Source organism: Mus caroli, chromosome 18 (assembly GCF_900094665.2).
Source record: "Mus caroli chromosome 18, CAROLI_EIJ_v1.1, whole genome shotgun sequence".
Taxonomy (NCBI): Eukaryota; Metazoa; Chordata; class Mammalia; order Rodentia; family Muridae; genus Mus; species Mus caroli.
This window is the reverse complement of record NC_034587.1, coordinates 66,565,120-66,591,915: the sequence shown is the minus strand read 5'-3', so window position 1 is coordinate 66,591,915 and position 26,796 is coordinate 66,565,120. Positions and strand designations below refer to the sequence as shown.

The following is a 26,796-nucleotide window of genomic DNA, read 5'->3' as shown; positions in this document are numbered from 1 at the left end:
TTCATTCATATATAAGATGGACAGTGATTATAGTCACCCATATCCACCATTGATCTCTGTCAATCCCCTTCCTTTCATCTTAACTCCTTCCCACCATGGCTGCCTGCAGATACATCATGGAAGCCGGTGACATTCTCTCCTGCAACAGCCATCAATAGCCAACTGCTCCTCAAGAAAATATGGGACCTCATGGGACCTCCTCTATTCACGTTGTAATGTTGAGTGGCCCAGTCTTGTGGGTGCATCTATTGGTGCCGCATTTTTATGATTGCAGAAGCCATATCATATCTAGATGGCGATATTTCACGGCACTCCTCCTCAACTTCTGGTTCTTATATTCTTGCCAGCTGCTCTCATCCCCATCATGATGTCCCCTGGGGCCTTTGGGGGGTTGATATAAATGTCCCATTTAGAGATGGGTCCTCACAAGTCATTTATTATGATCACTTCATCCAGATATGAGCCTCTGCATTAGCAGTCACTCTGAAAAATCGAGCTTCTCTCTCACATTGAGAACAACATTTATCTACGAATAGAAATGAATGTGGAGGAGGATGCTTTACAACATGTCCATTTACCAAAACATTCATGGTATGATCCCCTATTGGGTCCATAATCTCTGCAGCCATAGGCTTTTGACTGAGTTTATAGTACTAGATGTCTATTTGCTCCAGTGGAGCGAGCCTCAAATCCAATCACGAAAGTGGTTGGTTTTGCCACTATTAACCTACTAGACATATCTTCCCTGACACACTGTTATTGTACAAATAACAGTGCACAATTGATACGATCATTGATAAGGTTTTTTTTTTTCTCTCAAGTGTATTTTTCCATTGCTGTTGATAAAATGCCATGACCAAAACGAACTTTTAAAGGAAGGGTTTACTTGCTTTATGAGTCCATAATCATAATCTTCTCATAGTCCGTCATCAGCAGATGATATTAAGATGGGAACTCAAGAAGGGCAGCAACCTTGAGGCAGAAGCTGATGCAGAGGCTATGGAAACGTGTTGTTTACTGCCTTGTTCCATGTGCCTTGTACACACTGCTTTCATATACACCCCAGGACCTCCTGCTTACCAGCACAATGGGCTGGGAGCTCCCATATCAATCACTAATCAACAAAATGCCCATACAGACTTGCCAAGCCTATGGAAGCAATGTCTCAGTTGATGTTTCTCTCCCCAGATAACCCAAACCTTGACTCAAGTTAACACAAATGAATAAGAACATGCCCCTAGCATTATCTTCTAGTGCTATGAACGTTAGTCAATAAAGAGGGAGCTTCCAGCTCAATTCCAACTTATTTCTCTGTGTTTTACAAGGCTGGTATGAGATGCCTTCATTCTTACCATCTAATTTGGTGGTCAACCAAGAGCACTAGCCATATCCAGTATTCTTGGGGTGTGACTCTGGGACTTCTACTCCCAACAATTCATAAAAAAGTACCCCACACCTGGCACTGGAGGGGTTTGATTTAAAAGTCTGTGATTCTGGGGACAGCATCATCTACCTATTATACCTTTATTCCAATATCTTTATATATCTTTAATATATTATATATACATATGTATATGTATGCAAATATATGTATACATACACACATATATGTGTATATATATGTATGTGTGTGTGTATATATATATATATATGCATATATATATATGCCTTTATTTGCAGGAGAGAAGGAATATATATTGAACAAGCCAAATCCCATGTCATCATCTGACTCTTCTGACAGCTTTTTCTCACCCTCCTTTTCCTCTGCTGCAGCAGGGGCAAAAGCAGCAGCAAGATCGACAGGGCCAGGGGCACCAGAAACAGCCACAGCCCCACCAGCAGGCACACTGGAGAGCTTGCCAACACCCTGCCTGAAGACAACATACATGATTTTTCCCTTTAGTTCACTGATAGCCCTATGACTGGTCACCATCCACTTCGACTCCCGTGCTGTCTAGGATCTTCTTTATGTTTTGGCACTGGGAGAGGAGTTGCCCCCAAGGGCACCCACGAGGTCAGAGGTGGCATAGGATGTGTCAGCTGCAGCGATGGCCCTCATACTTGCAACCTTCGTGATATCAGGCAGCAAAACGCAATCTCTCATATTTTCTTTGTTAAAGTATCTGTTGTAATCCAAGAACATGTTATATTTCATTATTGTGATTTGTCTTTCTCAAAGTTTTGTGCGATGAGAGTAGAGGGCTATTTGTTTCCATTTTTTAATTACTAGTACAAATTCTAGAAAAACTCAATAAGGCAAGTGAAAAGTTATCCCTATACACACACATACACAAGATATCTTTTAATTCTATGTCTCAGAGAAAATGTGATAATTTAACTTCTATATACTATTGATTACCCCCCCACACACACACACACAAATTGCACATGTGTACCACAGTTTGCAATATGTACAATAATATTTGGTTGTCAGAGAACCATTTTGCCAGACTTGGTTCTCTCCTTCACCATTTGTATTTTCGGGAATAAAAATCAGTTCACTGGGGTTAACAACAAGTGTCTATACCTGCCGAGCTATCTCGATTACCCTGAATTCTCTATTCTTTACTGAGATTCTGAAGGATAAAATATATGCAAATTATCTCTGAAAATTATATTGAAGTGTGATAGATCGTAAATATTTATATAGATTTGTTGGTTTAAATAAAGCAATAAAGCTCAAATTATTGTCTATTTCCCCACAAAAAAAAGAAAAGAAATATTTGGCCCATGTAAACCTAGTCACATGCTCTGCTGTGATTGAGTTTTTTAAGTTTTTAATATATTATGGAGACAAGCCCTTTATTAGGTGTGTAATATCAAATAACTTCTCAAAGTCCCAAGCTTGATTTTACTCTCTCATTTTTGCATTTTTTTGTTCTGTATTTTTTATTTTCATTTTGGCAGAACCATGCTATGCAGCCCTAGCTGGCCTGGAACTTGCTATGTAGACCATTCTAGGCTGGAAATCACAAGATCTGCCTACTTCTGCCTCCTAAGTGCCTGGATTAAAGGCTGACTGCCAGCCTAGCTCCAGGTTCAGTGAAATACCCTGTCTCAAATAACACAGTGACTAGAGCTGAACACCTGATGACCTCCCATAACCCCAGTGAACACCAGCACCTGTCCTGGCACACACCATATACTATCCATGTAAATACTACATAGGTAGCATCTACCACACTCACATACAGAAGGATGATGTCAAGTAGATATAATTGTTTCCTTCTTTATTGTAAGAGGGAAATGTCTAGTTCTGCCTTGTTAATACACAGTTACCAGTAAGATTTTCTTATAGGTCACCATTATCTCTCAGAGAAACTTTGCTCCTATCCAAGACACCGCTAATCATGAAGTGTATTCAGTTGAGAGATGGGAACAGGCACCTTTCCTGACTTTGTGCAAGCTCAGGGTTCTACGTGAAAAAATTGACAGCTCATCATCAGACTGAGAAAATTCAGTTCTATTCCTTCTTCACTGAGGATTCTTACGGGAGTAAATTATATCTGATGTTTCATGAGCACCCCTGGATGCTATCATGGGGATTTTTTTTCTTGTGATGATGTGACATATGGCAATTATTTTTATCTATGTGTTTTATGAAGAGAATGAAGATCAGTGCAGAAATGATTCTGGATCCACTGAGACCCAGCAAGCACTGAGTGATGCCTGACCAGGGTACTAGAAAAGAATTGGTCTTTCAGATGCTGTGAAGTTGTCCCTTTGTCCCTTTGTCCCTTTGTCCTTTATTGATGATAAACTCCTGTAAGTCAATGGTGCTTCTTGCAGCCAGCAGCTGGTGGTCACTATGTTCATGAAGTCTCACTAACACAACAGCAAACTCTACGAGCAAAACCATGACCATGACACACACACATGTTGCTATAATACATTAACAACGGAAGTTCTCATAGCATCTGGTGAAATTTTCGATTCGGTTCTCCATTTGGAACTTCTCGTATAGGACTTACCTGGAGAAATGCATTCCTTCAGAAGCTTTACGGTATTAACAGTGTTTTGGTGATGAGAATTATTTGTGTCCATGACTCTTCTTCCACTGTAGTCCCTCCTATACTCCTAATGTCCCCACAGACAAGCCCTACATGGCAAGAGAAATGCTTCTGGTCTGCTATTGTCATTCAGAATGAATTTCTTTCAGGACATGGGTGACATGCCAATGCTGCTGCTACATCTTGCACTGATGTTGTTGGAATTTTGTGAGGAGCAGGTATGGCCGCGGCCCCAAGATGGCACCCGGGAATGCTGCCAAGTCTTATGACTGGCACCTGACTTCCTCATATCCCTCAAGATAGCCACGTACCTTGAGCTGCATTGTGCAGATGCACCACAACATAAGATCGATCGGATGATGTGACGAATGTAGACCTGAGCCAATGAACTGTGCCTATGTGGACTGGGGTGATGGGGAGTGGACGAGAGGGTATAAAGGGGGATGGCCGAGTGAGGTCGGGGCATTCTTTTTTCCTGGACATTGAAAAGTTCCTGAATAAACTGCCTTGAGAAGGACATCGGTTTCGTCGCTTCTTTTCTGCTGGTCGGAGACGGTAGCGACAGGATTTTGTTTATTCTATTTTCAGATTTGCCTATTTTATTTTGTGAATGTTTTCCTGCAGATATGTACCTGCACTGCACGCACGGCTGGTGCCTGACAGAGGCCAGAAGATGGTATCTGATGCCCTGAATCTGAAGTTACAGATGGCAGTGAACTGCCATGTATGTGCTGGGAACTGAACTTGGGTCCTCTGTAAGAGTATCAAGTGCTCTCAATGTCTGAGCCATCTTTTTATCTCCAAAATCTATACTTCACTGTTACTACCATTGGTTTGGTGAAGTGTACAGCCTGCTTCAAGTGACTGATGACATGGCATTTTAGAACTAATGTTATCTATAAATTGGAGATAGCCTAGATATTGTGCTGTTATATAATATTATGGTATTCACACCACACATCCTGTGTGGATTTAACAATATGTATAAATAGTAAATGCTGTAATGTAAAAGAGTTACTTTTTTTTGCAAAGCAAAATGGAACTTGTAAACTGCTTGTGGACGTTGTACATCGTGGTGCGCACTAGGCTCCGCACCACGATGTACAACGTCCACAAGCAGGGTGGGGGAGGGCATGGGGGACTTGTGGGATAGCATTTGAAATGTAAATGAAGAAAAAAACCTAATTAAAAAAAAAAAAAAAAAAAAAAAAAAAAAAATGTAGGTTCTTGCATCTGCCAGGACATGTAGCAGAGCTTGCACCCCTTCTGGGAGTAATGACTAAACGGAATCTCAGTTAGACCCAGAATTTAAGTTGAATTTCAAGAGGGCAGAACCTTGAAAAAGAAAGGGAAAAATATTCAGGATGTTTTATACAGTGAGATTCCCCCTTCCAAAACTGATATTTTTAAACTGTTATTCCCCCCAAAAAAGGTAAAGTGAGGAGTTTATTGCTTATATTAAATGAAAGATCAAAACACTTGGATTGGTACTTTTGAAAAATCTGGTTCTCCACCCATATTCACCATATGTATGTGACTCTAGAAGCTAGATATGCTAAGATATAAAAAAAAAATGCCTGTCACTAACCTTACTCTTGAATTCTTAGCAAAATGGATAATTATTGACATAGGAACTTGGATGTGCTTGTGAATGCATACATGTATTATGTCGTGTATGTGATATGTGAATGAATACATGTAGTATGTTGTATATGTGATATGTGAATGCATGCATGTAGTATGTTGTGTATGTGATATGTGAATGCATATATTTGAAGAGAAAAAACGAATCAAAATTAAAAATGTTAATTGGACAACATTCTTGAATGTCTTAATTACAGTGATTTCTCATTTGAATTAATTTAGCAAATAATCAACTTATTTTCTCTTTGGTCTACACTCTGCAGTCCTCTGGATTCAAATTCTGAGGTGCAGCTTTATTGACGCCACCGCTTCCCCATCTCTGCATTAATTTATAGGAATAGTGATTATACTCTGTCATGCAGCTAGACATTTTTTGGACAAGATGTCATCTACATTCATTAACAGCTCATTTATTTGCCATTATAAGTTTTGCATAAGTGAATTTTCCAGATAACCAAAATTAAATCCGTGACATTTTACTTTAACCACGTTGATGGAAAGAGCTCAAATTCCCTCATTTCTTACAGAAACTATTCTTATGAAGATGCCAAGTGAGTCCGGACAATTTTGAGGAGGAAAGTATCTCATGGACGGGAATTAGACTGTGATGTGAAATTTAAATGATGCACAATGAAATGCTACTCTGACAAGATGTTTAAAGAAGAAAATGGTCACACTATAATGCGAAATAGCAAACCAAGAATGCAAAACTAAATTCTGCACTATTCCAGTAACAGGATATAGGGTTTGCATAGAAAGTCTGGGACCATGACAAAGTATTAAGAATGTTTCCTTCTGAAGAGAGGATTAGAGATGATTGTAATGTATTTCTCCTCAAACTTTCATGTTATTTACCTAAGCATATTTTTTTTACATTAGGGTTTTCCCACAAAGGCTGTTGTTTTATAACTTACATAATAGATCCTGTATTTGCCCCTTATTACCCCGTGCCTCTTACATTTCAAGTAATGAGTAAGTGACTATATCAATAATGATTATCAGAACATCCATTCATTTGACATGAAATCATTCCCGAGGCAATTTCCATGAAGAGGCTGCACTTGAAGTGTATCAAGGTGAAGTCCATCTTGTAGCTTTCTTCTGTCCCATATTTATTAATTTTGTAGTCATTTATAATAAATACAAAGAAGTCTTCTAGGGAATATAACACGGGAACCTCAATTGGTAGCTATAGTCTCCAAAGCAAAGTAAGAAACATGCTGTTTACAGCTGTTCTCTGAGTTAAACCTGTTAGGTGAAAATGGATGGTAAGAGTCAGCTATCGTGTGATTGACTGCCCACATCGATCATAAGAATGGAAATAAAGTCCAAGAATCTGTGATCTGGACTATGATATCTGCTAACAGCTAAGTCTTTCCTTGAATTCTTTGTGAATCATCCAACAGCACCTTCACTAGAACACTTCATTGTAGTTTCTAAGGGAGCCATATTTAATCTTTGTAGTCACCGAGGCCTGAATGACCACAGTGGAAGGGAGTGTTGTCATTCGTTTGGCCATAATGAGGACTGTTTTAAATAATAGCTACCAGTGTATGGGCGTGCATGTGAACAATGTATTCTCAGAGAGTGCTGGAGTTTTCTACCTAGATTCCTCTTAATTCTATGAACAAGACATTTATATTATTCTGTGCCTTAATTCCCTCACTTGTAAGAGATGTTAGCATTAGAATCTACCCTATGAGGTCTTTGAGGGCATTAAAGGTGTGAAATCAAACACTTTTTTTTAAACCATAATTCCTAAGACATTTTATATAGTCAATAATTATTAGCGTTTACTTATGATTCATAATTAACATATCTCTGAATGTAAATATTCATAAAATCATAATGAGCCAAAACCATCATGGAATAATAGCAAGTTCAGAACAGGAGTCAGGACACAGGAATCTGCGGGCCACTCTAGGCTCCCACCTCTTTAAGTATATAAAAAAGTTATTGGGATGTAGCCTCATCCATTCTTTGCAAATTCTCTGCGCTGAAATCTTGGCTATAATGGGAAGACATGAGTGGCTGCAACTCAGTCATAGCAAGTAAAGCCTTAAACACCACCTGTACTTCTCTAGAGAAGCTGCCACCCACTTTTCCAGACCTGAAAGAGCAGCCAGGGAAAATATATGACACTCGAAGGAAACCCAGTATGTGAAGAAATAAGATAGGAAGAGACAGTCTAAGGAATGACTCTGAGTCACCGCTTGGCAGGAAAAGAAGCAATGGTAAGGTTAAAAACCAAGGGGAAGAACCTCTACCACACAACATCAAGGCATGGACAGCAGTTGGCTTATTTGAGGACAAGAAGGCATCCTATCAAAGAGAAAGGGGGAAAAAGAAAGAAAACTGGAAGCTAAGATCTTACAGTGGATCCTGGAGAACTAGAAAGGCCATCTTTACTTTATATAGGTCTGTGAGATTAGGCAGTAAGAAACTATTCAAATTAATCAATAGTGTTCTATCTAAATTATTAAAAAACACAACAACAATCATGCATGCATGTGTGCTAATCCTGGTTATGGATGTTGATGCTCATGGGGCTGGAGAGATGGATGGCTCCATCACTAAGAGCTCCTGCTATCCTTCCAGAGTTCAGATCCAGGTACCCACTCTGAGGGGCTTACAACCACCTGAAACTCCAGCTCCAGGAGATCTTATACCTGCCTGTGATCTCTGTAAGGATCCACATACACATGTACACAGACCCCCACAATGTACTTAGGCATGCACACACCCACATGCACATACTATGTGATCTAGAAACATACAATATGAAATACAAAATTAAATTAAATATTTACAAAAGAGCATTGATGCTAGTGATAAAGTTACTAAGACTCGGAAAATGAAAGCTGGAAGTCAGCCTAACAGAAAGTTGTTGCAAGTACAGTGATGGACATCTATGATGACGGAAGAAATGAAGGCTATGGGAACTGTTCTGAACTGCCTTACAATCTCTGCAAAGATGAAAAGCATTGCTTATTCTCATGACAAAAATGTCATAGAAACGATCAGGCCAAGTGACTCTCCTGAGGCTCAATACTGAATCCATGACTGCAAAGCCATGCCTCCAATCATTCCTTTTGGCTTAGGGTTGGCCAACAAATGAAAATATCAAAATGAATACCCAAAGTTTGCCTGAATGGTCAAAGTATAACTATGTAAGCCACATTACATATAATGAATGCAAAGCCAAGTGATGGATAACCTCATATGCCCAGCTGGAGGAGAGTAAGGGCCAAGCTGCTTGGTGGCCCTGTATTCTAACTAGAACTCCTAAAATCCCCATGAGTCTTCATTCAACCTATCACAAGTTAAAGTGGTAAAAAGTGGAAATATGTGTTTAGACTCAAGCCGCTTCTATGCAACCCCAATTTCCCACAGGATCATCAACATTCCTCTACATTTGGGCTGTGTATTCTATTCTCTCATCAATCTTTGGTCAAAGACCAATGGGTACACAAAGGCACTTGCCTGTTGAACGAGGCTACAGGAGTACAGAGCTTTTACTAGTTCCTATCTCTAGAGATGAAAATTCTTGCCTTGTGCTGTGTTCTAACTTGGGAACCAGTGGATACCTGCTTAGATGTTCATTAGATGTATTCAGTACTGACACTCTGAGCTACGAGAGTTTTTTTCTTTGATATGCCTTCTGTGGTTCCATCATTGTGAGGATGTTCTTGGGGGAGTGGCGTGTGGAAGCGCTCTGCATTGTTGCACATACAGTTGGACTGATCAAGAGCATCAAGGACTGGGAAGTTGAATTGAACTCAGTTTAGACTACAGCATCATTTCGGTTGGACTCAGAGCAAGATGCACGAGCCAAGGATCCCTGAAATGTCTTCTTTCTCTTCTTCAGTCTGGGGTAGGAGGATAATAATAATGTGTTTAATAATTACTGGCCTTGGACACTTAGTAGCTTCTAAGTGAGGGTTTTGCTGCTGTGACCCTCTCTCACTACTTAAATCCATAAATAGTTACAGAGGATAAAAAGGTCAGAACGAGGCAAATCCCTCAAAATGCTTGCTCTGAATGGCAGGCGTATACAGATTCTTATTGTCATCATTGGCTTTGCAAAGTTTCATTTTTCTAAAAAGTGTATGTGTTCTTACAGAGTGGAACAAATACGAAATAAATTACATTACACTGGCTTATTTAATTTCTTCTAGCATATTTGAAAAAAAAAGAAAAGAAAACGAAAATTAGCTTATTTCCTGATATGACAGATGGATGTCTGGCAACTACATTTTAAAAATGATTTTAATAAATGAGAGTAGGCAAAATAATAACATTTTTCTGGCATTTAAACCTATTATAAATGAATAAAAAAGGCACAGTCTTACCTTAATGAAATATTTCAGCCAAAAAGTCATTCATTTTTATTTGTTATGTGGATAAATAAATGTGATTCTCCCTGAGTCCCCTCATTAATTCCACTTCTGTTTTTCCTCTGTCATTTCACATTTCTCTCTATCTCTTCCCTTCTCTGGCTTTATTGTTCACTTCAAACAACAATCATAATTGTTTGAGTACATAAAATAAAAACGTTTGCCATTGGAAGGGATGGTCTTAGCGTGTTGTACATTAATTTCCCATCATGCTCCCTACTCATAAATTACGTGTATGTGAATTGTTCCATGGAGTTCATTAAAATTAGGTAGATATTATTCTAATTCAACAAATAAGTGCTAATGAGGACATATTTGCAAACAATGAGACTTTTTTTTTTGAAACGCCTATGTTACCACCCACCATTTAAAAGCACATTTCTCTATGTACATACATTGAAATGTGTATTTTAGGCCATTATAAGTGCTATAAGTACAATGACTGTGTCTAAGAACAATTTGTACTTTTGCATCGGCAATTTTCTTGGTCTATTATAAGCAAACGCACTTTTTATAGAGTGCATTTAGATGCATTATTTCTAGACTTCAAAGTGTACTCTTCTTATGAAGAGAATTAGAAGAAATGCTAATGGAGCCATCTTGTGGATTTCACTGGGGTAAGGGGTGAAGCAGCTTCAAGAGTGGAAATGCAAACAAAAGATCCTCCCTGTGTGCACAAGATGTGCCATCCTGGACTCCCAGCACTACGGTGAAGTCAATGAGGAGGCCGAGCTCTCACAGAGAATAAATAGAACCTAACAAACGATGATCGACTGTTTCCATCTACCCCAAAGTCAAAGCAAAGTCCGTACCATGACCATCTCTCCCTTCCTTCCCGTGGTCTTGGCACATTCGTCACTTACAGCAGGTCTTTTAATTTCTCAACAGTATGAAAGAAACATTGCCCGTCTTATGCCATCTTGTGACTGACACGTTGCATGTCACATGAGACTTCTGGAGTTAAGTGTGGGGTTTGCTTCTGTTACCTTCTCTTACAGCATGTCCACGTCATGTGTCCCACAAAGCAGAGTCCAATTCCTTCGTGTAGTTCTTAAGGCTTGTATGAAGTGCCATAGTGCCTCGCTCTCCTGAGATATCCATCCCAGCATCATGAATCGATACAGCCCACATTCAATGTGCATGCCCAACAGACAGACATCGTGAGAAAGGAAGTAGGTCAGGATGTAATGTGAGCACAGTGCCGTATTTACAGCCTAACAGGTTTCCAGTTGCATTGGACTCAGTGTCCTCTCTCCACTTCTTAGCTTACCTACAAATTTCCTTTTTTCTCCATTGTAAATATTGTATCAGCTTACCTGAAGGGTTAGCTTTTAAAACACCCCCCACCCCCCCACACACACACAATTCTGCCAATGGCTGAGAATTTGCAAAATACTGTTAGTTCGATATTTCTAGTTTAAACCTCCCAGAAATCGTGGAATGTGGCCACCATTTGGAGATCAGTGCACAGGCTTCCCCATAACTCATCTTTCCTGCCACAGATTTACCAACCCTGCAAATAGAGAGATGAACAGAAGAGTCCCAACCCCGAAGAAGACTCAGTATCAAGCAGTGCCCTCTGCTATCTCTTCTAGCCTGTGTTCAGCATGGGATTGCTGTCCTAGTTGACTGTTTTCTGGGTCCAGTGATATACCCAGTGCTTTCTGTAAGATGTAACAGGTAACATGGCTCACCTCTGACAATGACCAGGACTTGGACCAGGGACACCCCTGCCTTAATTCTCTAATTCCTGGGGTGGCTGACAGATCTGGAGCTTCTTACCAACCATTCATTCTATGGCTTTCTACTCCCGAGTATCAAACCATTGCAACTAGCCTCATTTCTCTCCTCACCTCTATCTGTCTTCCAGGATGCCAGTGGGCCCACTTCTGTATCTCAGCATCACTCCTCAGCCTCTTCCTGATACTTTCTGCCGCTTCCTGACCTAGACAATCCAGGAATGCAATCGCAGTTACAGTTTTTAGCCCAAGCATGTCACAGTTGAGAAGCAAGAAGGCATCTTATGGCTTTCGTTTTAAAGGTTTCAAATTGTATGGATTTTTCTCCCCTCCATTAATTTTGTTCTGAACCTGTAAATGCCATCTGGGATCCTTTAAGTTTTCTCAATCAGTGTCTGTGGTTTGAAAAACACCCTCAACTTGCCTCATCGTTGGCTGTTGGGAGAACTGATGCTCTGCTCTTTGTTCAGCTCCTCACCACCTGAGAGGCAAGTCTCTGCTTACAGATGCAGAGACTAAGGTGTTTTTAATGGATGAGAGGGGCTGGGAGAGTAGCCTTGACACAGAACCAAATTAAACAGAAATGGGATCGCTGTGAGGCTGCTGGAGTTGGTGGGATCCTGGGAATCATTTATACTCCTTAAATACAAATCATGCCTGCATCCCGTGAGCATGCGCGCGCGCAAAAACACACAGACACACACACTGTATACCTCCGCCATGTATCTGCCAAGCTTGTAATGCAACCATCTCCACCTTCCCCCAAGAAAGGGAGCTGGAGCCTCAGCGGGAGTAAATGAGCTCCCTGCAGGTTTAAAAAGCTGTTCCCTGATCCAAACTGGGTGCTTGAGCAGTTCTGATAATGAAATGAAATGAATTTTCGACAGTTATAGAAGCGCTGTTCAGCAGACCCAGACAGGCATTTCCATTGGTGCTCTCACCCGGCGAATGAGTTTATCACAGATGTTCCATCTCTAAAGATGGCTTTGTGCTGTGGTTTAAGTATCTGTCTTTCTGAGCAGGTCCTTTCGAAAGGTTATCCACTTCTGAGCATCAAACATGGTGCCCAGCCTGACTCCTCTCTGTCCCTGAGGCAACTGGAGCGAGTGCTTCCTTCTGCTGGGCAAGCTTCCAGAAGAATCATGAGACTGTAGGAGGTCTAAGGGCAGTGCAGTTCGAGGGGTCGGGGTGGGGGTGGGGTGAGCAACAGAGCCCCACCTGCATACACAAGCACACACGTACCCATGGCTGAACTATGTCAAGAATTTCCTGATTGGAAGGAAGTTCTAAGTTTGTAAGGTTTGTACACATGAGAAAATTGCATTTCTAAGAGTGCACATGGCAATAAGAAAGGGAAATGCCAAACTGAGAAAAACACTACAATAATGACAGATAAAGGTTCTCTTCTTTAATTATGATTGAAATTGGTCTTCTCCTCCAAGAAAAAGTAAATCTTCTCTCCCTTCACGACTTAGTCATTCACCAAAGATAATGTCTAATTAGCTAATATGCATATAAAAACATCTAAATCTATAGTGATCATAGGCAATTAAGGCACTATCGAATTTTTTTTTCAAATTAAATAAAAATAATCACCGCTTATGTACATAACAATTGTTCTTTAATGTGAGCTTCATTGTTTCAGGAGTGCATATATTTTATATTGAGGACAGCAGCAAATATATTAGTAACACGGGGAGATGTTTAATTCATTAATTATTCTCAGCTCTAAGAACACAAATACAGTTAGTTTAAACATATGATACAATAAATAAATGTGTAAGGAAAAAGCTGGAAGGCCAAAGGTCCAAAGGTCTAGTTCTTTTATGAACTAGAGACCTTGATCTTTTGCTTTCGTGTTTTTATTATATTCAACTCATTAAGCATTATTTTCTTCTATCTAACTTGTATGTAACGTGTTGCATGCTTCATTGTGTATCTTCCTGCCCTTGTTGACTTGCTAAGATGTCTTACTGTACAATTGTGTGAACAATTTTCAACCCCACTTGTATTAAGTAGAAAGTCTAGAAACTTCCTGGCTATGGTAAGCTAAGTCTTTTCCTTTGAGTTGTGGAGTCCTGAGCCATCAACGGACTGCAGCCTCATTACTTCACTATTAACCCAATGTTAGAAACCCTCGTCTTGAAAAGAAGGACTATCCAGAGACTAACTCACCCAAGGATTCATCCCATAATCAGCCACCAAACTCAGACACTATTGCATGCCAGCAAGATTTTGCTGAAGGGACCCTGATATAGCTGTCTACTGTGAGGCTATAGCAGTGCTTGGCAAATAAAGAACTGGATGCTCACAGTCAGCTATTGGATAGAACACAGGACCCCCAATGGAGGAGCTAGAGAAAGTACCCAAGGAGCTGAAGGAGTCTGCAACCCTATAGTTGGAACAATATGAACTAACCAGTAACCCCAGAGCTGGTGTCTCTAGCTGCATATGTAGCAGAAGATGGCTTAATCGGCCATCATTGGGAAGAGAGGCCCCTAGGTCTTGCAAACTTTATATGCCCCAGTACAGGGGAATGCCAGGGCCAAGAAGTGGGAGTGGGTNGGTAGGGGAGCAGGGGGGGGGGGAGGGTGTAGGGAACTTTCGGGATAGCATTTGAAATGTAAATAAAGAAAATAACTAATAAAATAAAATTAAAAAAAAAAACAGAAAAGAAAAAAGAAACCCTGGTCTTTTTTTTCCCTATGTATTTTCGTGTTTAAAATCACCAGTATAGTGTGCTATACAAGATGACATTAGTCTATAGTATTAGAAAATATGCTGAATTTTCAAACCTTTCTTGTATTTTTGTGCCGGGTCCCTGAACACTATAATGTCCTGGGCTCAGAGTGAATTCCATTGCAGAGTCTAGGTACACTTGGAGAGAGGATGGTAACCATGCCAGACTTTATAGAACTCCCCGATTTTGTGCAGTTTATGCCTCCAAGATTGAGGAGTGCACCTGGCCTGTATGGGGTGGTCAGGCATATGGACATAAACTCATGAAGAATACTGTTATGCATATAAAGATGGAGTCATGGTGTTTTAAAGGGAGTCTGATATGATCTTTACTTACCTAGTCCTTATGACTAACACATGTGACCTCTGCTGAGCCTTACACTAGTAAATAGTAATGCTGTCAATTTGGAGGAAGCCCCTCCCTCCCTCCCTTGCTTCCTTCCTTCCTTCCTTCCTTCCTTCCTTCCCTTCCCTTCCCTTCCTTTCCCTTCCCTTCCTCCGTCCCTTCCCCTCTTCCCTTCCTTCTTTTACTCCTCCCTCTCTCCTTTCTTCCCTTCCTTTCTTTATTCCTTCCCCCATCTCTCCCTTCTTTTCTTCTTGCCTTCCTTCCTTCCTTCCTTCCTTCCTTCCTTCCTTCCTTCCTTCCTTCCTCCTTTCTTCCCTTTATTCTGTCTCCAAGGCTAGCCTCAAACACCTCATGTAGCCTAGGCTGGCTGCGAACTCATCATCCTCTGGCCTCAGCTACTCTGCAGTTGGATTTCTATCATAAACCATCAGGCCCAGAGACTACAGCCGTTACTATTTGCTCTGCACACTGACAGCAATAAAGCCGTATCTCTTTTTGTAATTATACTAAAATAATAATTCCATTTTACAAGTGATGGCCAGACCTAGATAGGGCATGAATGTGAATTCTGATTTTCCATTCATCAATGATTGTTCCCGTATGTATGTTCAACATGTGTATGTTGGATAATTTAGGAACACTTTTGCTAATTCCTACAATACCCTCTGAGATGTTAACAGTTCCATAATATTAAATAGAAAAAAGAACCTAAGATTTACCAGAGACTAAATAACTGCTTAGTATCACAAAGCTAAAGTATGTGAGCCTCAGAAACATACTTGTATCTTCATTTAAACTCCTCTCTGGAGTAGATGGTACTTGAAAGATGACCTAACTTCTATGTATCTCTTTTGTTGCCTACATTGCCTCTATCTCCTGAAAGCTACTTGAATCTCTTATATGGAAATAGCTTATAAAACACACAGGCAGGAGCTGACGTCTATTTCTTACATTCTTGGGTATTTTACATTCCTAACCACACACGAGGGGCACTAACATTTCAGTCAATATCCTTCTAACTGAAGCACAATCCATAGTAACATGATGGCCATGTGTTCATTCCCCAGAGTAGAGAATGCCTGACTGAGAAGCCACCTTCCCAGGCCCCTTCCATCTTTTACCTTTACTTCCATGCTTTTCATCGAACCCCTTTGAAATCGAAGTGAAGTTAACTCACTAAGGAACTGGAATGAGGCATATACCCTATAGCAAATATCACCATGTGTGCTTCAGTGAGTGAGTGGTTTGACTTTTTGTAAGTTATATTAAGTGAAACTTAACCACTCAGCTTTTGTCACTCAAAGCAGGAACTGCATTCTTGAGCTTCATTAAGAAAGTAGTCTTGAAAGCACAATTTTGTAAATTGTCTTCTTCTCTTTTGTTTTTGTTTCTATTTCATTTTCTACTACTTTTCATTGGCTTAACCAATTGAAAAACTGGGAGTCTCGAAAGTTTAAGATTTTACTGTGGAAAAAACATAAAGGAGGGTCACAGTGGGAAATGTGGGGCACTGAATACATAGGTAGATTGATAGAAGTCTCCAGTTCGGTGAGTCCTGAGAAGATATCTCCAAGTTAAATTTCACAACAATTGCCAATAATTTTAGTAAGCAAGAAAATTTAATAAGCAAGCCATGAGATTAAGAACTAAACATACCGTGGAAGATCCAGACGTTTCCTTGTACCTAGAGAGAGAACTTGAGGACAGTTTCATAGTTTGCCAGCAGAAGCAGGAATCAACAAAACAAGTGGTACAATTTGACAAGTGGAGTCAAAAGATCAGAATCTAGAACAATGAATGTCAGCATGAAGCCAGGTGGTGGTGGCACACGCTTTTAATCCCAGCACTTGGGAGGCAGAGGCAGGCGGATTTCTGAGTTCGAGGCCAGCCTGGTCTACAAAGTGAGTTCCAGGACAGCCAGGGCTATACAGAGAAACCCTGTCTCGAAAAAAAAACAACAAACAACAAATAAACAAACAAAGATGTTTCTAAAGATTATAGAACAGGATCCTCCAGTAGACATCAGACTATCACCACAAAAATCTGTGAGCATCCCACAGACACCATTACATACAAAAAGAGTTTTTAAAAAATCTGAATTACCAACCACTTATTTTCAAGGGACCCATTCATCCAATAAAGTTATCTCAGTCTAACAATTCTAAGTTATGGCTTATTGCATATTGAACATCAAATTAAGCACTGCCCCAACACCAGGCATAGTATACTGTGATCCTGTCACTCAGGAGGCCAAAACAGAAGGTAATAAGCTTTAGGCATGCCTGGGCTTCATAACAAGACAGAAAGAAAAGAGAAGAGAGAAGGAAAGAAAGAGAGGAGGGGAAGAAGAAGGGGATAGAGGAAGGGGAAGAAAGGGAAGAGACGAGAGAAAATCTAGGAGCTGAGAGATGACTCCATTATTGCATTGCTTCTATGCAAGCATGGGATACTTAGTTTGGCTCCCTAGCTCCCATTTAAAAGAAGCTGGGCATGGAACTGCTCATATAACCCCATCAGGGAGGTGTCTAGGCAGACAGATTCTTGTAGCTTGCTGGTCAACCAGCCTAGACACAATGCTGAGTTCCCAGCTTCTTGAGCTCCCAAGCCTTGCTAGCCTTGGTGACCAACAGTGCAGTTCTTGTCAGATGACTTAACCTCACAGTGCCTTCCTTCCATGATGGTGAGCTCTTAGGGACACCCACTCAGAATCCTCTGTGTGCAGTGGGCATGTGTTAGTTATTACTGCACAGCTCCGACTCTGGCACCTGTGGGTGATGTTCTTCTACCTTCAGGAAGTTGAGGACTGCAAAGCTCCTCCCAGATGGGCCTCTTCTCTCCATGTACATCATCTAGTTCCCAATAGGAAGGAAATCTGAATCAGACTCCCTCTTCTGTGTGTTAATCATGTTTCACTAACTAAACTCTTAATGTCTGGAGTTGAGAGACAAGTTTTCACATCTTTTATGCCTCAGGTAGCAATCATTTGGTAATTTTATAACATCTTTTGGCTCACTAATTTCTTGGCCAATGAGAAAAGAAATTGAAGAAATTGCCAAGAAGAACTTTCCATCAGATTCTGTCTCACTTTCATCCACCACTTAGCCTTCAAGGAAGGGGAGAAATGTGAATTTTTTTTTTATTTGCTCACTGTTGCCTTTCTGGTTCGTGTATCCTGCCCAAGTTGGATTTGTTTACATTGTTCTGGGCTGAAATTTAGTTTGTATAACCTTCCCTTCTGGTAGATTCCTGCAAATTTCCTTGTGCCGAATGCCATTCCTCTCAGCTATGTTTTAGCACAGGGCTTTCTTTGTTCCGAAGAATCCTGATACTGTCTCCCCACAGCTGGACACAGCCCATGCAGGAATGTGTCCAGCACTTGTTCAGAAAGGGGGGCACGGTGTGGTTTCCAAACCATCAGAGCATAATTTGAGTGTAGAGAAATGCCTATGTTAGGGAGATTTTTATTTCCCTAATGTCAAAACAGCAGCAAAACTGAAACAGGAGTAGCAGGGGTGTGAAGGGGATGCGATTACTTTAAGCAGCCAAAGTGTGGCAGCTCTGTATATCAGAGCAAACTACTGCTCGGCATTGATTGACTATTAGCATATTATAATCTAACTTCATATTGCAAAGATTCTTCATGTAAATGGTTTAGAAAAATCTGTAAGCAATTATTGTTAATAACAAGCAATTTGCAGCATCCGGGGATCACAAAACCTGGTACAAATGAGTAAACAATATCGTTCAGTGCTCACCGTCACGGGAGGGACACAGTGTGAAGTTAGGCAGGCTGATGAAGCTTCCACTGCCAGACACAGGGGACAGTAAGGCTACAAGAGGCTAGGGGTCAACGGAATTCACACTCGAAGTATTCCAAGTCTCCAAACCACAGCAAGCCCGTGGAACTCTTTGCCTTCCACTCCCTATGTTTCTACACCATCCTTCACAAGTGTCTTCTTTGTGACCCATTACCCTTTGAAGAGTTGAGCAAACGCAGTCAAAAGCCACACACTGGAGGGCTGGAAGTGGCAGAGTTTGAACACCTGCGTGGATGTAATGAGCAAAAGAAAACTGAAGAAAACCAATTATTCCTCGAGTAATGGATTACTTTAATCAGTAAGTAAGTGACTAACTGTTGTTCACACGGGCTCCAAAGAGTCTTCTCTCTTCTTCTTTGCTATCTCTGTCAACAGATCGCTTCTGAAATTAGTCCCAAGTTAGAGAAACAAAGACAGTAGAGGTAAAAATGGGGGGGAAATTAGTACCTTCAAGTTCACAGAAACAAAGGAAAGATGCTCCTATTGTCTTTTGCATAATTTCCTCAAATCCTGCAAGGCAGATGCATCTGCAGAGAATATATGCCAGTCATGGGGCATGAGGGAATGCTCTGGGAACCCAGTGAAGAGGGTTTTAGATCAACAAGAATGACAGTTTATGGTAGTGGCTACTGCATGTAATACTCATTTGAAGGACCAAGCAAGCATCACTTGGGGAAGGTCCTTTTCCATTTGCACAAAGGGAAACTGCTATTGGGTCTACAGGGCTTTTCTTGTCATTAGAAGTCACCCCAAGAAGCAGGAGATAAAGAACTTTTCTTTATAACTCCTTCCATGGGTATTTTGTTCCCTATTCTAAGGAGGAAGGAAGTATCCACGCGTTGGTCTTCCTTCTTCTTGATTTTCTTGTGCTTTGCAAATTATATCTTGGGTATTCTAAGTTAGACGAAAGGATGGACCATCCAGAGACTACCCAACCATGGGATCCATCCCATAATCAGCCACCAATCCCAGACACTATTGCATATGCCAGCAAGATTTTGCTGAAGGGACCCTGATATAGCTGTCTACTGTGAGGCTATGCCAGTGCTTGACAAATACAGAACTGGATGCTCACAGTCATCTATTGGATGGAACACAGGGCTCCCAGTGGAGGAGCTAGAGACCCAAGGAGCTGAAGGGGTCTGCAACCCCATAGGTGGAACAACGATATGAGAGCTCATGTCTCTAGCTGCATATGTAGCAGAAGATGGCCTAGTCAGCCATCATTGGGAAGAGAGGCCCCTTGGTCTTGCAAACTTTATATGCTCCAGTACAGGGGAATGTCAGGGCCAAGAAGTAGGAGTGGGTGGGTAGGGGAGCAGGGTGGGGGGGGGGTATAGAGAACTTTCAGGATAGCATTTGAAAGGTAAATAAAGAAAATATCTAATAAAAACAATAAACACATATCAGGAACTGAGACCACAAGCACTTAACTAAGCTTGTAGCAATAAAGTATGGCTATTAATTTTTTTTAAAAAAAAGAACTTTTCTTTAAAGTGTTCTGCATTGTCTATTGTTTGCTGAATGTCAAGACCCCATAAAGTTTAGACTGAAGACTTTTATTCCTAGACCTCTGGTCTTCCTGAATACTCCTGAACCTCTTTCTTCTGCCAGGATGCTGGACTTGCATAATCTCATCTGGGCAAATCTTTTAAGCCCACTTGTCTTGCAGGTGAAATTGTCCTTACGCCCATCTTCCTACATGAGGCTCTCCTGATCTATTCAAGCTGACTGATATTACCCAATTCATCTAACAAGGGAAAGAAGGAGAAATGGTCCCCATCACAGGAGCTTACAGCATTCCTGTGTATTCACTACTTAAATATGTCTGTCCTACATCTGTACCCTGACAGCAAGACCAGCTTTGTTTCTATTTAACTATTCAAGGGACATTTCTTAGGTATCTAACTGTGATGCCAATTCTTCAAAGCCAGAAACCTTCCCCTTCAGGTATCTAACACATAAGCACATTACATGACCAGTTGTAACTGTTCCTTTATAAATATTTCTGGACAATCTATCCATAAAAATATCTCTATTAATCACATCCTTACAGTCAGAATTTGACTTCTGGGTTTTTTGCTCTGGTGCTAAAGAGGTTTGGTGTTTTGTTTCTTTGTTTGGGGGCTTTAATGTTTTGTAGATTCTTTTTTTTAACCCTTTATTTATTCCTTGAATATCTCACACACACACACACACACACACACACACACACACACAGAGAGAGAGAGAGAGAGAGAGAGAGAGAGAGAGAGAGAGAATTTATCCTGATCACATTTACCCTCCTATTTCCATTTCCATTTCTTCCCAATCTCCCTCCCACCTCCATCCCATCCTTTTGTAACTAATTTTAAGCCACTTGGTTCAATGAGTGCTGCCCATATGGGCACAGGTGTGGCTTCACCTACTGAGGTATGGGGGACCTACCAGTGACCATAAACCCTTTCCTCTCCAAGTGGGTTTTGGTCATGGTGCTTCATAACAGCAACGATAGTCATAAGTAAGACAAACATAGATGCTCATCAACTCATAAATGGATAGTTAAAAGGTGGTGCACATACACAGTGGATTATTTCTCAGCTGTAAAGAACAATGAAAATTTTGGGATAATAGATGGTACTGAAAAAACTGAGCAAAGTCACCTAGGTTCCCAAACACTGCATGTTCTCTGTCATATAAGGGTACTTGTTTTGGATATTTTGTTTCCTGTGTGTAACATGGAGTACACATGGAGACTAGGGCACTAGAATCCATCCATTGGCATGAGATATGCATTCAAAGAGAAGGGTTGGTAGGATTCAGATGAGAGAGATAGGGGGAACACTGAGGGCAGGTGAACCCAGACAGGCAGTGCAGTGACAGGACTGGCAAAATGGCAGGTCAGGTGAAAACTCAAACAAGATGAAATGTACACGAAGACACTACATGGGAATCTGTGACCTAGTAGTCCTAGTTGCAAAGAAGAGAGTAGAGAATGTGTGGTAAGAGAGAATACCAAGAGCCCGTGGTTCAAGCTGGGGCGGGGCACTGTGGCTAAAGGGAGAGTTGACATTCAGAGCAGATAGAAGTTTAACAGCCACATGCTTTAGATGAGGAATGCTTACTCTCTTGTTGTGTTGATTTGGAGTTAGAAGGGAACTCATAACGTTTTCCCTAAAGAGTCTTTTGTTCACACTGAAATGACCTAAAGTCTATAAAATAAATATTGTATGGCCACTGTAAGACAATAAGCAAAAATGGCACATAGTTGGTTTTATGAACAAACATCATTTGAAGGAGAGAACTAACTCTCGCAAGTCTTCTCTTATCTTCACAAATATACACAGAACATTTTTTAAAATGTAGAAAAGAAAAAAAGTATGAGTCATTATCGAAATGCCAGCAACTTGTTTGGCATCACCTTTCAAAGATGTCACACATGACGTCAACAATTCAGCATCATGAGGAAGAAGCACAGAGTGAGTCTTTATGTCGCAGGGCATCTCAGAGCCTTTCTCAGAAATGTCTTCGAGGAACACAGTGACTGCACTGTGGTCTAAGTTCCCAAATACACATGAAAAATGACACTTTGGGATCAGGAGCATGCAATGACAAAAACTTGGAATGACAAGTTTGTGTCTTTCTGTAATGTCAGAATTTATTTATTTATTTATTTATTTTTAGGTTTTTTGAGGCAGGGTTTCTCTGTATAGCCCTGGCTGTCCTGGAACTCACTTTGTAGACCAGGCTGGCCTTGAACTCATTGGGTAGCAATAAATTCACAAGTTTGGCAGTTTCATTTATTAGCTTGCCACATAGTCCATTTCCCTAGATCTGTGACCACTGGTAAACACAAGCCCTTGTCTTTCTATCTCAATTATGAATATTAACTTAGAGCACACAAACACAGCAATTAGAATATATTTACATATATGCATATATGTGTATGTATGTGTTTATATGTATGTGTGTATCATTGTATAAATTGCAGAATGTTAAGAAATAGCGTTGCAGAGGCTGCAGAGGAGATGGAGATAGATAGACATCTGGTACAGATTAGGATAGTCATCACAATGGTCAAAGAGATATGAATGAACCCAGTTGCAGACATAAGGCAGGCAGAGCTCCTGATGGAAGCAGATCCAGTTAGCTGCAAGGTTGCTCTAGGCCACAGAGGCACAGTACCATGGAGGTGCATGGCTGTACAGATTAGGCAAAGACCTTATTGGTGAGAGCAGGATCAGATATGGTGGACCACTAGATGGATGGACTGACTAACAGACAGCAAGTCAAATGAGCTACACCAGCAATGGATACTGAGTGGTGCTAAGGTCTGAGCATGGGACAATGGGAGCTCTTTGCCTGTCAGTTCCTTGACATACATACCAGGTGGTCAGATGACAGGTCAATGGGCCTATCACCCTCCCAATGTTCGGTGACCTCCTTTTTATGGTTCCCAGGGGGTTCTATATGATTTGTTGGTCTGGTGTGTCTCTTAAGTTCTTAGGACTGTTTTGTTTTAAAGATAGCTTTACAGTACCCATATGTTCATATGTTCCCAATCTACTGTGATTTTTTTTTTAACTCTTAAATAATTTATCAGACTAGGGCCTCCTTGTCAGTGCTGCTCAGATGACGATGTCTTCAGGCACAAACAAAATGCAGATTCACTCTGCCTCTGAATTGCCATCTAAATGGAGACAAACCCTGTGGTATAAAATGGAGTCTCCCAGGCAAGGCACAGGCTGAAAGAAATGTGGACTGCAACTTGTGGCCAGGGCTCAGCCTGATTCCCATTTTTCAGGTTCCACAAAACGTAGAAGGCAGCTCAACAGCTTTGCCGACTTGAGCATCTTAGAAAATATGTGGCTGTAGACATTTGCAGTGACTACTGGTTCAAAACTGTTTTTTTTTTTTTTCATTCTTTGATCCTGGTTGTGTAATTCTGTAAAGGCTCTCTCTGCACACCGTGCTGCAACTTTATTCTCTGTAATAGTGTGTGCACAGCGTTCCTTACATGAGCTCTTTCCGGCTTTCCTAGCTGGCCTATCCTTTAAGTTCTTCAAAATGATGATCAAGGATGGACTATACCAATTCTCCTGGAATCATTGAAATATTAAGGTCCAGGCCTTGCAGATCACGGGAGACATTATGTATTGCAGAATCCATAGCAACAGCAAACAGAGAGAAAACCCTGATGGTCTCTTAGGAAGAGGTCCTTATGCTCATGGTCAGGGTTGTCTGCTGACCACCTCAGTCGCCATCAGACCCAAGTCCCTGCTTTTGCTGGAGAATTAACATCAAAGCAAGCTGTCTGACAGGGTCATTGCCTTTAACAACTTTCTCAATTAAACCAAAAGAGTTCTTTTTTATCTGCCTCAAATTAAAAATTTATGTCCTTGCCCAGAGCTACCAGATGCCCCTAGTTTCAAAATTCTCGGGCCACACGTCCTACGCTATTGTTCTAAGAACTACAGACACCTGAAATGACTACAAAGGCTCACTCCTCCAGCCAGGCACCAATCAAACTACTAATTGATCGCACGTGCTGTGCACGGGGGAGAAAGTGCGTAGCAGCACGGGGTGTCCTAATCACTTCCAGAAACCGCCTCGCCAGAATTCATGAATCACAGCAAGCATGTGTCAAGGCTGTAATTGGGAGATTATGCCTCTTAATTGTTATTTATTTTAAATATAGACTCCTCAGAAAGGAATGCTTTCTGAGGTCTTTGCCACTCGAAGCACAGATGTCCATCCAGTAACATCAGTGTCCAATCGGAACTCAGCCAAAGGGGGAAAAAAAAAACTGTATCCATCCCAACTTGACAAATGCAAATCATCTCACTTTTAACAAGAAGTTGGAGTGACTCTAACACTCCTTTAAGGTGGGGGATGCCCTGGAACCTGGCCCGCCTGCAACAGGGTCAAATTTCCTTTCCTAGAACCAAAAGCTACTTGCACTCTTCTGACAATTATGGTTTTACAGAACTAAAAACCATATATAATTAGCAAATTGGTGTAAGTGATATGAGCAAATGGTGTAGTTCTTCTCCCCAAAATAAACGCCATAGGTTGCAACAAACAAAGAATATTTAATGACTGAAGAGTCCCTACCAAAAGTCTCTTTGGCCCTGAATTAGGCTTACTTCTTTTGATGTGGCTACAAACTACAGAAAAGTACCCCAGCCCTTGTCATCTAGGAGGACTCCCTTGAAAGTCAGCCACTTCTTCCTTAACAAAGAGAAGGGATGGGGAAGACACTCTGTCTATGCATCTTCTCCTATGTTGGTTGCTTTTCTCACTGCTGGGAAAACGTGCCTGACAGAAGCAGCTTGGGGAAGTGCTTATTTCGCCTCATGGTTTGAGGGCATCGTCCAGCAACCTTGCACCAGGGGAAGGGCCACACTTCCTTATACTGCATCTGTCGAGACACAGATGTGCGCTGGTTCTCAGCCCCTTTCTTCCTTTTCCCCTTTTCATTAAGTCTGGAATCACAGACACACTGAACAAGCATTGTCTTTTCTTCAATCAAACCTCCCTGGAGACACCCACATCCACGGGTCAGAGATGCATCTCTAAAATGACTCTCAACTCAAGCCAGGTTAATTCTTTGACAAATCGTTTTGATTTTTAATAAGAAGTATTTAGTTCACGATGAGTATGACTTTTGTATGTTGTCAGGGATGGAATCCAGGGCCTTAGGGTACGCCGCCAGCCAGTCTCTCTGCCATGGTACTACTGTTGCTCTCCCAACCCCCTGGAAATGGCTATTAGAGACAACGGAATGGATATGACAGAACCTGGACTGTGTTTACAGCCCTGAAGAGTGGCTACAGTAGAAGAGAAAATGTTCCTCGTCTGTGGCTGTGATGCTCTTTGCTTCGCTGTTGTTTACTTCTTGGAAATCTACAATAAAAACCCCAGCGTAGAGCAAAAGGCTATGCAGTGATCTGATAAAGCAAAGGTTTGAAGAGAAAGAGGCATAGCGCTAAAGAAAAGCTTTCAAGTTCTAATGAACTTCAGATACTGGTCATGTGTTTCTCTTTGATCCTCCCCAAATCCGTCACCATGGGGGGCCAGCACCTTTCTCCCTGTGGTATTGCCAATTGCCAGACACAGCTTTTTCTAACTTCTTTCAAAGCTGTCCTCAAAATGACCTAGTGAACATCACAGGACTGTGGTGGTGTGTTCCGATTTATCCTCCCAAGCTAATTTACATTTTCGATGTTGCTATCTCACGTGCGATCTACTCTTTATCTTCCAAACTCAGTTCCTAAGAATCTTGAACCATTTCTGAACAGCTGGAAAACTGATTTGCGAATATGGTTTGCATCATTCGATAGTTTAAAGCTTGGTGGCCCAGCCGTGCTGTGCCAGTAGAAGACGTGAAAAGGTACCAACATCAGTGTTCAGTTTGTCTTTGTGAAGATAGAAAACCCACAAGTGAAGATAAAATAGGCTTATATGTGTGACTTCCGATAGCATTTTACAACAGCAACCACAAGAAAAGGTCAATTCGGTCAACAGCCAGGCTTCATCAAGAGCTCTATGATATCTGTGGGATGGTGGAACTAACAAAGTTGATAGCTCATGAATTGGACTTTTTAAATTTCTCAAAATCCTTTAACCTCCAATTCTCTGCCCAGGTTCTCTGTAAATCAAGCTAGAAAATGAATCAGGAAGATACCCAATGAGGCCCACTATATCATTTATATATAATATGAATATTGTTCGCATGTGGGTGGGAGGTGGAATATATTTCCAGATGTACATTTGTAACATGCCAAGGCAGTTTAAGGATGTATTTTGTTTATTCTTCTTATACTCCCAACTCATATTTAGAATGGCCATGTCTGCTCTCCTCCAGCAGTATTGATATATAAGAATTTACAGTAGCACACCTCAGTTGCCAGTGCATGTAGAACAATTCTAGAACATTTGACTCCATTACTAGAATGAAAGCATGTTTTCACTGTTCAGAGGATGTTTCTGGGAGCCTGAGACAGGGTGGCATTGTCTCTTGGAGCAGGGTGGGTACCATGAACTTAAGATCTCGGTTGTTGTGGTTACTGCATCCCTGTGACTGGGAAGTCAGGCATCATGACACAGATCCAAAGTCTAAGG

At 41.1% G+C, this 26,796-nt stretch overlaps 1 pseudogene; it reads right to left on the bottom strand.

The window, feature by feature from the left end:
- Window positions 1-443: 443 nt before the first annotated feature.
- Window positions 444-2,143, bottom strand: LOC110284555 (annotated as a pseudogene).
- Between the last annotated feature and the right edge of the window lie 24,653 nt (window positions 2,144-26,796).